The sequence below is a fragment of the Solanum lycopersicum genome, chromosome 7, assembly GCF_036512215.1.
Source record: "Solanum lycopersicum chromosome 7, SLM_r2.1".
Taxonomy (NCBI): domain Eukaryota; kingdom Viridiplantae; phylum Streptophyta; class Magnoliopsida; order Solanales; family Solanaceae; genus Solanum; species Solanum lycopersicum.
In genome coordinates this window covers 53,108,543-53,125,537 of record NC_090806.1, presented here as the reverse complement: position 1 = coordinate 53,125,537, position 16,995 = coordinate 53,108,543, and the positions used below count along the sequence as shown (strand labels likewise).

General features: G+C 33.0%; 1 pseudogene; it reads right to left on the bottom strand.

The window, feature by feature from the left end:
• Nucleotides 1-13,447: 13,447 nt before the first annotated feature.
• Nucleotides 13,448-15,667, bottom strand: LOC138337225 (uncharacterized; annotated as a pseudogene).
• Between the last annotated feature and the right edge of the window lie 1,328 nt (nt 15,668-16,995).

Genomic DNA, 16,995 nt, shown 5'->3' with positions numbered 1-16,995 from the left:
TTTATATATGACTTATTTTAAAAATTAAACTTATGCCAATATTACTATAAATTATATAAACTGCAATTTACATTCATAAAAATTAAAAAATGCAAACATATAAATATTTAAACAAATAATATAATGTATTTAAAAATAACAGAAAATAATAAACATTCAACAAAGTAGTAATTGATATACATCAAAATGGAAATATAAAATTCATAGTAATTTTAAAAAATACAACAAAACACAATAATTTAAAAGAATTACAATAATAACTGAATAATATGATAGATTCTTTCCCGATTCATTAATACTATTAAAATATGAATTGTATGAGGTCGAAATTATTGTAGTTGTGGTTGCGGCTGCTGAAATTGTTGAGTTCTTCTTTTTTTCCATTATTCAACTTTTGTTCTTGTCGAACAAATTCACGAACATTTTAATAAGCAATACCATCGACATTCATTGATATAATTTTATTTTCTTCTTTAAATTCTTTAAACTTCAAAGCTCTGTATTTCTTTTGGACTCCATAATGCATTAAGACTGTAGTGATCTTGAAAGTTGAATATTTATGTAGAATTTAAAATAATTTTTCAATCATATAATGTTCATTTAATTGTATTTCATTGATAATTTCACATTTATTTGTATTATTCATTATTATGTATAAGGTATAATATTTGTTAGCAATTTATATTATTTAAAAAATTATGATACACAATAATTTTATATTAAACGATTATATAAGGAAATAATATGAATTATATATGGTGAATGTTTTAGAAAGAATTTTTGTTATGAAATAAGAAAATATAAATGAAATAAGAAATAATAATATAATAATAAAGAGAGAGAAAGATATTCTTTTTTGGTGTAAAATTTGATGCAATGGGTTGGAGTTGAGTACACAAAATCAGGTGTTTGGGTTGGAAATGCCCGATTCAGAAAGACCAACCGCTTTCTTCAAGAGTAACTATATTTTTTGCAATTGTTTTTCTTACTGACAACAACTAATGTATGGGTGACAAATAATTGGATTTGGATGAGTTGAAAATGGTTTGAACAAATATGGGCAATTACCATTCTATATGGCTAAATATGATTTGGATAATTAATGGATAGATTGGATATAAGTTTACCCATATTTTATTCATATTGATTGGAGAACTAAAAAATTGTCACGACCCAAATCGAGCCGCGACTAACACCCGCACTTACCCTCCTATGTGAGCGAACCAATCAATACAAACCCAACATTTCGAATATAATAACACAATATAATGCGGAAGACTTAAACTCATTAATGAAAATCAATTAAATAAATTCTAAAAACTCGACAACTATTATTATCCCCAAAATCTGGAAGTCATCATCACAAGAACATCTATCCTCAAATTACTAAAGCTAAGAGTATCTAGAAAGCTAGAATAAATAAAAAGTTAGTCCATGCCGGAACTTCAAGGCATCAAGACATGAAGAAGAAGATCGAGTCCAAGCTAGAAGCGTTAGCTCACCCTGAAATCCGGTGTAATGAAGACTGGCTAGAGTTGCGGTTTAGTTGAAGACGACGACACGTTTGCTGCACTCCACAAATAACAAGGAAAGAAACATACAAGTAGGGGTCAGTACAAAACACGGGTACTGAGTAGATATCATCGGCCAACTCAAGATAGAAAACAATATATATCAGATCATATCATAAATCAACTACAATACTCAATCTGTAGCCACAACATGTACAAGAATCTTTGATAAATAACGTCAAGTACACTCATGAGGACTCAAGCCTCCATATCATACTCATTTGGGAAATAAGTTCTTTTCATTCGAATTTATTAACTTAATTCCAAGATTCATTATCTTTATTCCTCTTGTGTCGGCACGTGACACTCCGCTCCCCTACTACTATGTGTCGGAACGTGACACTCCGGTCCCCTAATTCTACGTGTCGGTTCGTGACACCCGATCCCCTAGTTCTACGTGTCGGTTTGTGACACCCGATCCCCTAATTCTACATGTCGGTTCGTGACAACCGATCCCCTAATTCTACGTGTCGGTTCGTGACACCCGATCTCCTAATTCTACATGTCGGTTCGTGACACCCGATCCCCTAATCTTATTCTGTTAATCCATCAAGCCTTCTTTTATACCAAAGCATCATCAATCTCATTACTTTAGTTCATCAAGCCTTCTTTTATACCAAGGCATCATCAATCTCATTACTTTAGTTCATCAAGCCTTCTTTTATACCAAGACATCATCATTAACAAGGGGTTTTCAAGATTTGGGATTCAATAGCTTCATCATGCTTATTTCATCACAATTATATAATCATATTCATGCAAGCATACAATTAAGCATATAGAAGACTTTACAATACAACCCAACACATATCATTCGCTATTAAGAGTTAACTACGAATAGTATAAAAATCATAACCTACCTCCACCGAAGATTCGTGATCAAGCAAGCAATTTCCTCAAGATCTTTGCTTTCCTCTTCGTTTCTCTCTCTCTCTCTCTATCGTTTCTCCCTCTCTTTCTGTTCTTTTCTTTTTCTTATTCAAACCCTCTTTCTTTTACCCTAATTAGCATATAATTAAGTATGAAAGATGATGAGTTTAACCCACTAACTAATTCAAGGTTATCTCTTTTAACCCTCAAGTAGTTAAATTATTAACATTAACCCACTAAATTTATAATTATAGCAGGAATAGTCCAAAACGCCCCCTTAAAATATTTAAAGAAATCAAACTCAGCCTGGGATTACGCAGTCTGTGACTGGCCGTCGTGCCTGCGACGGTCCGTCCTGCTGCTTCCGTCACAGAGTTCAGAGACTGAAATTTACTGAAGAGTCTGTGACGGCCCGTCATGCCTGTGACGGTCCGTCCTGTCATTTCGTCGCGAAGTTCAGAGAGTCGATTTCAATACCCAAATTTCAGAATTCTTAGTGTTTTGGAACGAGACACCCTCGACGGTCCGTCGTGCCTACGACGGTCCGTCGTGGGGTCCGTCAACCAAGACAGCTTTTCCAGAATTAAAATCTGCTGCTCAAAACGACTAAACAGGTCGTTACAAAAATGAATTTATATGTTTTAAATTCTAAACTACTTTTATATTCTATTCACTCCCACACCCTACCTCCAACTCACTCGCCCATAATTTTATTTTTCTAAGCCTCACATCGCCTTCATCCCCCCTCCCCCCCACCTTCACCTATCCGCCCTTAATTGTTTTAGTTTGTTTTTTTTAAAAAAATTCTACCCCAATACCCCTCACCCCGCCCCACCTTTCACTCATTCATCCACCCTACCCCACCCCCTCTCCCACCCATCCGTACTTAAAAGTTTTGTATGTTTTTTTTAATAATATTTTTTCCTGCTAGCCAATACCCCATCTCAACTCCACCCACCTTCCATTTTTTTAAAAATAAATTAATATTTTTAACATTAAAAATTAGTACTATTTTTTAGCACAATTATTTTTTTTGAGTAGAAGAGATATGAGTGATCTATTATCAGTCTATATTTATACTTATATTTTATCCATTTTGATCATATTTGTAGGACTCTAAAAATAGTTTGAAATTCCTGTTTACTCAATTAAAATATTAATGATTCAAACCATTAAATATAAATTAAATGAACTTATTTCATTAATATAGGCAAAAATTGTCACCCCTAAGCTAATGGGGTCCAAGAATATGTCCCATGAAGTCGGATAATTTTTATCTTACAAGAATCTAGTAGGGAGAATTTGAGGAAGGTTTCGAGCCTTGCCATGTCACCTTCAAACTTTATTTTGAAGTATTTTAATGGAAATCACAGAGGTCATCCATCTTGTGAGGAGACTGATGGAAAAGTATTAAGAAAAGCAAAGAGATTTGCATATAATGTTTATTGATCTTGAGAAGGCCCATGATAAAATTTCAAAAGGGAAGGCTTGTGGAAATTTTTGGAGGTAAGAGGTGTATTGGTGGCACATATTAGGGCTATAAAGGACATATACAGAGAAGATAAAACTAAGTTAGAACGGCGGAAGGATACTCGTAGCACTTCCTAGTGGAATTGAGGTTACACGAGGGATCAACTCTTAGTTTGTTTATATTGACCTTGGTGATGGATGCATTGATGTGAGACATTTAAGATGAGGTACCTTGGTGTACGTTATTTGAGGATGACATAGTATTACTAATTGATAAGATACACAATGGAGTTAATGCTTAGCTAGATATGTGGAGACAAACTTCTGATACTAAAGGGTTCAGGTTGAGCAGGACCAAGACAGACCATGTAGAGTGAAAATTCAGGCGATGCATGAGGAAGGTGTGGAAGTGAGCTTTGACACTCAAAATATCCTCAAGATAGATAACTTCAAGTACCCTGAGTCTATAATCCAGAGGTGTGGAAACATCGATTAGGATACTGCACATCGTATTAGTGCGGTATGGATGAAGTGGAGGCTTGCCTCAGAGTCTTGTGTGATAAGAAGGTACCATTTAAACTCAAACGTAAGTTCTATAAAGTGATGATTAAATCGACATGTTGGCTAGTCAAAAACTCTCATGTTCAACAAATGAGGATGCTAGGGTAGATGTATGGTCATACTAGGAGCGTTAAGATTAGAAATAAGAGTTTTAGAATAAGGTGGGAATGACCTCCTTAGTGGACGAGATAACAAAGAGATTGAGATGGTTTGGAAATGTGAAGTAGAGATGCGTTGATGCACCAATAAAGAGGTGCAAGAGATTGGTTATAAAAAGGTACCTCACAACCCGAAACCATACCCTAAAAGTTAGAGTACAATCTTGGATTGTAACCAGCATCGTCGAACTCTCGGAGTTCCTAGACCAGCCCTTTCATATCATTCATTACATATACATAGTAAAGAGTAGTGCGGAATAAAAATTTTTCACAAAATATACTATAGTCTCAAAATATCTTTCATATAAAAGTAATAGGAAATACTACGTCTCAATCTCATCATCTTAAGACACAAGAATACTTGGGACACAACCCATACTTCAAATTATAAATATAGAAATACTTAGTCTAGTACAATACTTCAATAAGAAACATAAAAGACATATATATGCTCTCGAGTCAAGTGAGGACATACCTCAACTTTTCTTGAACGATCTTATAAGTCCAAGTCTTCACTTCTTAAAGCTCCTCACCTACGAAGAACTATATACATAGAAGTATGGAGTTAGTACAACCACATATACTAAGTATGACTTATGCATAAAAATCATGAAAAAGGACTTTATTGGTAATATGCATCTTTTCATTTAAAAATCATATTTTTATCATAATAACATCATAAATCAATTTAGAAACACATAAGATACTTCTAGCATGTAATTTCCTCACTTAAAGTCATCCTAACATTCACTTAAGTCACACAAAGAGAGACCGCCCATACATCCTCTCTAGATGTGCCTAAACGACCCTTAAGATTACCTATAATGAGTCACATACATACTTACAAAGCAATCATAAACATCAAGGTAAGATTCTTCTACCAAAGGTAAACTCTAAGTCTCACTTGAGTGAATTGTGAAGCGACCACTCATGCAATCCCTTACACACACATTTAAGATATCCAATAGACTCCCTAAGATGAAATCATGCTCACATAAATCACCAACACATAGATGATATGACATTCTCTTCCCAAAGGCTATCAAAAGACCTACTTAAGTAAATCAAGAAGATAACGTCCATAGTGACCTCTTCAAGATTACCTAAATAATCCTTAAGACTACCTAAGGCTTAGATCATGTCCACAAAATCAACAAACTTCCCTAACTAGAGTCGTACTCAAGACTTCCAAAGACAATACATGAAGAGATAATCCTTTATGCGCCTTTCACACTTTAGCTAAGAAATCCTTAGGTCACTTTAGATTAGGTACTCATCTATTTACATGCTCCTTAACATAATTCATTAGTTCATTAAGACTCATACATCACATAAAGGACATTCAAATAATGGTCTTGAACAAGACCTAGGAACTCCACATAACACCTTCAAAGTTTATTGTGCAATGTCTAGATAGTGTCCCATACCACCAACTAAACTCCATAAACTCCTTAAATGCTAATAGGTATTCCATATGATGAGAATAAGCATTAACTGACATAGACCATGATATCAAGACATGAAATCCGAAGTTCTATCCTACTCTGATGAAGTTGTTCTGCTTGCCAATGGTAGAACTTAGACACATCCCATGTATGCACATGGTTAAGGAACTTCATTGTATTCTAGTTTCATACTTAACTAGAGATACTTCCCTTACCATACTCACTCGGTTCTAGCCTTCGTTCTCATAGAGTAATTAATACATTAGGTTCACATAAAAGGGTTCCATAACTAGTTCATAACCCAATCACATTTACCGTACCAAGGAAGGTCCACTAGGCTACCTCACAATGTTGACAAGAAGATCATGATGACTTTCCTAAGGATTAATATGATGCTGTTTCAGCCAACTAACCATAAGTCCGTCATTCCTTTACTTTGAAGGATACCATTACGGCTTACACTTCAATCAATCTTAACCTTACCCTTAAGTCAAGGTTTTCACATAATAGACTCTCATATCATCATTTAAAGTCACATGTCATTCATACATTCAAGACTAAGATCTCTAACACACTAAATCAAGACATCGCATATTCATAATCATATATACATCAAGCAAGATATACAAGTCAATCCAGAAAAGACATTACATACTTCACTTTTAACACATAATACAAGTCAATCTTGAAACACCTCTAAAACAACCTAACATCTTCAAGTCATCATAACATCATTAATATACTTCACATAGACTCATAAAGTCAATAAGGAATAACCAAGACTTAACCTAACCCTATAATCATAATGTCAAAGTCATAATTTAACATGATCACTTAAGGCATATATATATATATATATATATATATTATTATATATGAGACTATATAAATTCACATATAGATAGATAACGTCATGATTCACATAATAAAACTACACAAATAGCCACATAACTTCAAGTAGTTGCCAATAAGTCCATGCTTATAATATTGCATAAAGTAACGCCTACAAGGCCACGCCAATTGCAAGTAAAACACATAACACCACCACCATAAGAGGACCATACCAATCACAATAGAATCGAAGTATAATTAATATCATATTAGAGAAATACGGGCAGCATACCTTCATTTCCTTATTCACACTTCAATTCAATGCTAAATCGTCCAATTCAACATCACAAGGCCCTTACCCAAGGCCATAGCCAATAATTCAAGCATTAATAATATAATCCAATGAAATCTCTATCAATTCACTCTAGGTTTAAAAATCTAGGATCAATAAGATAACAATTGAATATAATTCTTATATCATTAGAAAGCCCATAAGAAACTACATAACAATTCATCAATCTTAGCTTAATATCAAGTAATCCACATTATAGTAAAAAATTAGGGTTCATCCAAATTCATGGGTTCATAGGTAATTTAGATTGAAACCATCAATACAATAACAATCATATCATAATTGAATGTTTAGAAATCATTTATGCAAAAACCCATGGTAGAATCATGAAATTGGACAATTCACTTTAGAAAACTTTGAAAAACATGTTGAGAATTGGGCTCCTTGATCAAACGAGTTTCAAGGATCAAAAGCCATACCTCTAGGATGATAATTCTTCACTTTGATGAAGAATTTAGACGCAAAACCCCTCACCAAGCTGCCTCTTCAAGTTGGACTCCAATGGAGGTTTTTGAATATTCTTAAGTGTTTTGGGTTTATGATTTTGAAGAATGAGGTCTTCCATGTGATTACCCTTTATATACTTAATTAAAATATCCAAAAGACCCTTAATAAACCGTCCATGGCTTAATTTAGAAGTGGGGTGAATTGGTGGACAATAGCACCTGCGCAGGAAGGCAGGTCGTGCGACGCCTGCCCTTGACGGGGCGTCACCACCTCGGCGGGCCGTCATAGGCCTCCATCGGTGGCAACAGTAGCTGACCAAGCTTCCTCTATTCAACCTTGGATAAGTACCTCTCAACGAGACCCTTTGACGGGGCGTCACAGCCACGACTGGCGTTAACTGCTCCGCCGCCAGGGTCTGCATGGGACAGCCTGCACACTGATTTTGGGTCCTTCCTCAAGGACTTTTAGATGGTCCTTGGGGATAATTTCCCAGAAGTTCCCAACCCAAATACAATAACACCTCTCACATGAATTTCATCCAAAATGAACATGTAAAACTCAACGAAACTCTCCTAGACGTACAAGGTCGACTTAAGGCATATCTTTCGAGCGCCTTGGACGTTCTTGGTCGTTTGACCTCCAAACTTCACGAAACTTTAACCACTATATATACATGATATATTAAATCTATTAAGAACCTTAAAACACCATGAAGCACACATAAACACATAGAACCATATTTTAGACATTTAGGTGACTTAGTCATCGAACGTCTTGGTCGTTCCTTGACGTTTGACTTCCAACACCTCTAATACTTTAGCTACTGCCTATATACCATATATTAGACATATTTGGGACCTTAGAACATCAATACCAACATGTTAGTCTCTAGTTAACCTAAGTCATTTTTGGGGTCTTACACAAGGAGTGACATAAGTAAAATGAAAAAAGTATTGCGGAGAGGTAATAAGATAAGATATGACACAACTTCAGATTACTAATAACACAACCTTAGACAGAAATGTGGTGGACACATATTAGGGTACGAGGTTAGTAAGTAGTGTCCTCATTAGTGTTAGGATAACATGTATTTTACCTTGTACTAGTTGTATTACTGTAGTTCTTGTTTTGATATTCATCGCTATCTATTATTGTTTTCAATAATCTATCATAGTATGTTATTTATTGTTTTTTGATCATTGCATTGTTTTGTTGTTAAATATATGTTGCTCCCTTTTGGTAGGCTTTGCACTGTTTATTTGTGACTTGCTATATTTTTTCCTTTATATTTGAGATTTGTACATCCAAGTCGAGAGTCTTTTGAAAATAGTCTCTCTACCTCCATAAAAAAATAGTAAGATTTTTTATTTTTTTTATATATATACATATATACATATATACATACATATATATATATATATATATATATATATATATATATATATATATATATATATATATATATATTTTATGCTTTTCACACCCTACTCATGAAATTTAACCAAATATGTTAGTATTATTGTAAATGGCAACATGCCGTACAATGGACTTAGAATGGATTCTGTGCCATGTAAGTAAATAGCACATGGTGGTGGCTTTAAGAAATCAATGAAAACTTTGACCTATTTAATTAAACATCAAGAGGCACAACTAGAGATGTATAAAATTGAACCAAAAATCGAACCAAATTACAAATTAAGATAAAAATTCTATTAGTGGTTGATTTGATTTAGTTTGGTGTTGAAAAAAGATCTGATTATATTTGGGTTAATTTGATTTAACTTAGAAAAATCAACCCGAGATCAAACCAACCTGACATTATATATATAATTTTAAAACTTTATTTTATACATCAAAATATTTACTTTGATATATTTTTTAAATATTTCATATATTTTTTCATAGTTTTTATCTTTTAATATATTATTTAAAGTTTGAAACTTAGAATTTTGAATGGTTCCATAAAGAAGTTCATAGATATTGGTAATTATAATAAAACATAAATCAAAATAAAATTAATACTAATGCAAAAAAGAAAATCAATTTAACCCTAAGAATGACAATAATATTGAATATTTGTTCTTTGGTTTTACATTAGTTTAGACAATTAAAATACATAATCTAATTTTAATTTCCTTTAATATTTAGTCATGTAACTAATACTTATTAAACTTGTTTTAGCATAATCATTTTCATTATGACTTAGCTTGTTAATTTGCAATATTTATTTTACGCAATTTCGTTGTTATTATTATTATTATTATTATTATTATTATATATTTTTGGACATTTTAGTGTCATTAATCATATCACAATTTGAGTTATATTCTTAAGGAATACCATAGATAGTTGCATTTTAGTAGGACTGAAGAAATATTTGAAGTATAAGTAAATTATATGTTTGTATGAATACTTTAGTGGAAACATTCGAAATCTGAAAAAATTGAAAAAAACTTGTCACGACCCGCATGTACACCCTAGAAATTAGGGCATTTTAGGTCACAACATGATGTACTAGAACTCTCGGAGGTCTTGTACAATCCCTTGAACATCATTCATTGCATATATATGAATAATACACGAAATTAAAACCTTTCTTTCAAAAACATTGCGCGGAAGCTATTTCATAAAACGTCTAACATATGTCTCATAAACCATCCATGACATAACGAGTACAATAGTCTTGGGTCTTGGCCCATAAAAGTCTAAAAACATGAAAGAATAAAAAGACATCATAGTGGTGTTGTCCTTGGATGCTATGAGAACTCACCAATCTTCTCTTCTTGGAAACCTTGCAACTCTACCCTTAAAAACAACTCAACCTTATCAAGACCCTACATGGACAACATGTATGCAATATGCGTTAGTACGATATGTACTAAGTATGGAAACTATCACACCAAATATAAGATATCTCAAAGAAAAAGTTAATAAGAGACATAATAATAAGAGATAAAGACATAAGCATTACATACACATCATAAGTATATTAAAGCATCTTAAAACACATAAGAGTACATACTTACTTATTTGTCCTTCTTACTCAAGTGAACTACATTACAAGCTACCTCAAAGTATACTAGTGCAAGGCTAAGGTAGCATCCCGTACTATTACCAAAGGTAAGTACACACATCTCTTTGGTCATTCTTGATCATAATCCACTTTCATAATTAAGACCTTAGTTCATCATGTGCAATGCATGTGAAGCATCCCATATTACCTCGCACACTATCATATCTTGAAGTCACCATATCTTGTTTCATTAAGTCTCTAATAGCCTTACTTTATTCTAAGAGTACTACGCTCTTATTTTCACCTCAAGACATGCTTGTGAAATGTACATGAGGCAGCCCATACTATTCCATAGACTAAGCCTATCTCGAAGTCATCCTTAAAATGTTCACCCTCCATAGCTTTACCATCTCTTAACTTCATTTATTAAGATCCTCTCATCTTTAGTCTACTTTACCAGGAAAGGCAACTCTAGTCAAATCCTATATTCAATCTCTTCTTCTTTAATGACCCTAGGTTATACCTTATGCAATGCACTCACAATGTCCCATACCACTATTCATGCAAGGTACTACTTTTGGATCCTTTCTTTACTACTTCTTAGTTTGGAGCCTAGCCCCTATCTTTATCTTTTAAACACTACGAGATACTTCTTTAAGAATGTCTAAATTCCTTAATCATATGGATCCTACGAGATACTTTTTAAGGTATGTCTTGATCCCTTAATAATCATGAACATTACGAGATACCCCTTATGCATGTCTAAGTTCATTCACACATTATGAACATTACGAGATACCCCTCGGGCATGTCTAAGTTCATTCACACATTATGAACACTATGAGATACCCCTTGGGCATGCCTAAGTTCATTCATTGCTTATTAACACTATGAAATGCTTCTCAAGCATGTCGAAGTTCATAGGATATGAAGATCTCTACTAGGATACCTTGACTCTACTACTTGAAGGATTCTTGCCTCACGAGACCTAATGGAATAGTCATCACAACTACTAGGTGTGGATCTCCTTTCTACTTGGAGTCCGGACCCTTGCTAGACTATCCATTTCAATTTTCACTTGGAGTCAAGCATATACTCCAAGGTTTAGTTGTCAAGCCTTGCTGCTCAACCTTCTCTTGTGGAGGGATGTCCTAGAAAATCTCTCCATGATGAAGCGAATTCTATCATTTTCAATCAATCATCCTAAATCTACATCCAACCCAACCATCCTAAGGTTCATTATTGATCAATTTATTCTATCTTTATTCATAGGTAGATTATAGAGTCTTCTAGCCTTAGCTTTCTTCTCACATTCTTCAATACTAGGTGAATATAGCCATAATTCATACTTTAGGGTTCAATTCAATCAAGACCAATCCAAATTCATAAAACCTAGTCAAATTCATGCTTAGATAATTCAATCATCATCAATTAATATAGAATTTAATCAAGTTAAGAAATATCAACACAAAACCTTCATCAAGTCTCTAATGGCCTAAGATCACTATGATCACCCTCAAACTCAATTATCGTAATTCACCATGAAAACTCCATAAAAACAGTATATAATCATCATTGAATGTTACCCACTAGATTAGGTTTACAATCAATCCTTACCCACAATGCAATCACAACCCTCTCTAGATTGGGGTTCTCTCGATTCACAATTAAAGGGAAATTAGGGGGATTCATGGATGGAAGAATCTATGAATGAATAAGCTACACGTACCTTATATTAGAGCCTTAATCTTATCTTGAATCCTTGGATAAATCGTCCTAAGCTGCTGCTCTCAATTCTTCTTCTTCTTCTCCAATGGTGTTCTTGAGAGTTCTAATGCGAGAGAGAGGTTTTTGATTTGGATTCTAGAGTCTATGGGGGTCCTTTTATTGTTTATATAGTCATATAACACCTAAAAATATCTAAAATAACTGCCCATGCATTTATTTGGATGTGGGTTGAATTTTCCAATTCACCCCTCCACTTTATAGTGAACTGCGAGAAGTGCAGTCTGCATCGACAGTTGGCCATTGATGGACTGTTGGTTGGACGACGGTCCATCCTGAAGGTCCATTTTCTTAGTCAGAGAGTCATTTTTGGTGATTTTCTCAAGAAACTAAGTGTCAACCAACATTCCCATCGACGGGGCGTCGACCAACGCACGAGGTGTCGATTGCCTCGTCGATGACATTGATCAGGCAGTGTCTAGGCCATGGTTGGGTTCCTTCTTGAGGGTCTTTTGCAGGGCCCTCGGGGAGTCATGCCTGGACGTTTCCACTCAAAATACGTCTGTCTAGATGTTAGGAACCATCCCTATCAATTTGAGCCCCAAACTCAACCTAAAACATCATGAAACATACTAAGGCATGCTAGCACGTCTCAAGGCTAACTTTCAAACATCCCGGGATGTTCTTGTACGTTTCACCTCCAAACTCTCTCAAACTCTATATACTGCCTATTAAAATCATAATTAGCCATTTTAAGTTTTTATAAACCATGACACACATGTTAGGATCTATTTGAACCTAATTCATTTTTTTGGGTCCTTACAAAACTCGAGGTCGAAAAACCCGAGTTTTATTGATTTGATTTGGTTTGGTTTATAGATATAAAAATTTAACACAAATGATTGATTTGATATTTGAATATCTGAACTAACCCTACAATGTATATCCCTAAACACAACAATCATGAAACATATAACAAATAAACCTTCTTCATTCGTGTTTACTATCTCACTAGGTAGTCCAGGGCATGTATGTCCTGTTCTTATAATTTCTTCTTCTAATACTAACTCTCTTGTTATATAATTTTCTTCTTGTCCTGTATTTATTAATATTTTATATTTTCTTTGGTCTATTATTCCTGTTATGAAATAATGATATGGTGTTATTTCTTCTTTATCTAATAAGCTTTGTGGAATTTCATATTTTCTTTTAGATGTACTCATCCTTGATGAGGTAGCTCCAATGGAGGAGATGGAAGCGTAAAGAGAGAGTATTCAGAAAGATGAGAGATGTAAGGATGAAGGTGTGTTTTATTTATGAGGAAAGCTCCTCTATTTATACACAAAATTTACAGATTTTTGGCCAAAAGTGGCCGACACATACTTTACACTTGGCCTCTCTATATTCGGCCGACACAAGAAAACAAAATACTTACTATTACTACTTTACATAATTGGCCGACAAACTTTTTACATGATTGGCCGACAAACTATTTACTTTACGACTTTTATACAATTTGGCTTTTTATAGCCGACGCAACACGACAAAAATAAAAGACTCTTACTTTATACATATGGCTGATATTTAGCCAACAATAATAACTTCTTTTTTTTTATCCTAAATCAACTGTAGGTATCACATTGTCTTCTCCGTTGCATTTGGAGCATTTGTGGTCTGGATATTTGTTGCTGATAAGTTTGCAATACCTCACTAATAATTCTTCTGAAATAAATCCTTTCTTCAAAGCTCTCGTAGATGGTTGTTCTTCTGGTTGTAATAATGACAAAATCCATCTTTGAACTTCGTCCATATCTGATTTTCTTAATTCTTTGGAGTTTGCATATATCATTGCCTGATCTCTTGCATAATAACTCCAAATAGCATTGCCATTTAAATAATTGTTTGCTAGCTCTTGTATAATCGTAGCTATACCAATTATTCTTTTATTTGCATAAAAATTTGGTATTTCTACTTTTGGTATCTCATTTTGTTTTTCTATTTCTTCTGGAATAATCATATCTTTTGTTAATCCTATCTTTACCACCTGTATTGGTGATTTTATCTCTTCGTATAATATCTCTGCTGGTGCTGTATAACATTTTATATAGAATAAATTTCCTTTGGTAATTCTTTTATATGTCAGAAATGCTCTATGTAATTCTGGTATTCCGACTATCTCTTCTCCGGTATATGTGTATACTGTATTTAGTAGTCCGTAGTTATAACATGTTTTTACTAGGTTGGGGTTGGTCTTAGGTTGTGCAATAAGTTTGTTATATCCTTGTAGTTTCTGGGTTATATAATCTTCTTCGGGATTTTTTGTTTGTGTAGATCTTGGGTTTAGGTTTAGGTATGTTTGGATTTTGTATATGTTTTCAATGTAAGATTGGGTAATATAGTTATATCTTTTTTTGTCGTTTTGTAGGCTTACTGCTTAGGTTGATGTTTGTGGTTCTGCTGGTATTTGCATTTGTGGTTTTTGGGTAAATGGTTTTGCAAATAACTGGTTTAAGTTTGTGTTTTTTGGTTTTTCACTAGTTCTTTTACTTGTACCTGCAGCTGTATCTGAACAAACATTGTTATGGGTTTTATGGAGTTTCCCAACGTCTCCTTCTAGTTCTGGCTTTTTACCGTCTGCCGAACGACGTAGCTCCGCATTTTTAGAGTCATGCTGCTGACTTGTAGATTCTTCCTTTTCTTCTAGCTTTTGAATTCTCAAGCCCATACTGTCCACTTTTGTACAAAGTGTAGTTAGGGTTTTGAGTATGTTTTCCATAACATTATCTTGTCCTGGCTGTGTAACTCTGTCTTGATAAATAGTCTGCAATCATATTTTTGTCAGTTTTTATTACCTCAATTGTAAATGTAAAATTTAGTATGTTTAATACTAGTCTCCTTATTTCTTTTGTTGTAACTGAATCATCTAATTTTTTCGTTATCCACCATTTTACTTGTGTGTTATCTGTTCTTACAATAAATTTATTGTAAACAATATATGGTTCAAATGCTAATAAACATTTATATAATGCGAATAATTCTTTTCTATTTATTTCCCATTTTATTTGTGCTTCTGTATAAGATCCTGAATAATATCTACAATGGTGTTCTATTTTTTCTTTTTCATATTTGTATTTTAAAACTCCTCCATAACTATGATCACTTGAATCTGTTTCGACAATATAAGTAAATGTTTTATTTTCATCAGGAAAATATAGTTTTGGTAGTTTTTTACATAAATGCTTAATATTTCTTATGTGTTTTTTATCTTTATCGTCAAAATGATATTCTACATCTTTTTTAAGATTTTTATGTAATGGTTTTGGATGTTCTGCTAATTTTGGTATATATTCTCTTACCTGATTTACTAATCCTAGAAAGGATTGTAATTTCTTCTTTGTATCTATATTTTCATCAATAGTAATTATTTTTTGTACTATATGTGTTTGCATTTTTATTCCATTTTTATCTATTTGTATTCCTAGAAATTCTATTTGTGATTTCATAATTTCTGCTTTTCTTTTACTCAAACTTATACCTGCATTTTTTACTATATGTATAAATTTTTCCAATAATCTTATATGTTCATCTTGTGTTCTAGAATATAACAATATGTCATCTATATATACAATACAATTTTCTAGCTGATTAAAACAGTTATCCATAAAATGTTGGAATCTACCTGGTGCATTTTTATATCCAAAAGGTAAAACATTCCATTCATAGAAACCTTGCGGTACTGTGAATGCTGTTAATTGTTTAGATTCTTCTTCTAGTTTTAGGTGGTAAAATCCTGATTTACAGTCAAATTTACTGAAATAATTATATCCTTGTATTTGTCTTATTTTTAGTATTTTGTTTGGTATTGGATAATTGTATGTTTTGGTTTTAGCATTTAGATTACGATAATCTATGACCATTCCACTTTTACCTCTTTTTTGTTCACTATGTTTTATTACTATAAATGCTGGACTTGTATGTTTACTATTGCTTTTTTGTATGTAATTATTTTCTAACAATTCATTTATATGTATTTTAAATTCTTCTAGATCATCAAAGTTATATTTTAATGGTTTCTGTGTTATTATACTATTTTCATCTATTAATTCAATTTTTACTTTTGTCTTATGTTTTTCCCATCCTTGTAATGGATCTTCACTATATAATTGTTCTAATTGTTCATTAATTAATTTGACTTTGTCTATAGATAATATAATAATTTCTAATTGCGTTATTTGTTTATTATTTATATTTTCCATTTCTTGGTTTATCTTTTCACTTCCTTTTATCCATTCCATAGTTTTTCGTTGTTTATTATTTACTCTTTTTGCTCCTATCTTATTTCCGCATGGTGTAGTAAGCCACCAATGTGTTTTTGTTATTATGTGTGGATAATATCTATCTAGAAATGGCATTCCTAATAACATATCTTTTGTAGTAAATTCAAAATTATACATTTCTTCTATTGTTAGTATTTTATCCCATATTTGTATTTTTATATTTTTTGCTTTGTATTTAATCATACTTCCTTCATTGTTAAATCTCGTTACTACCA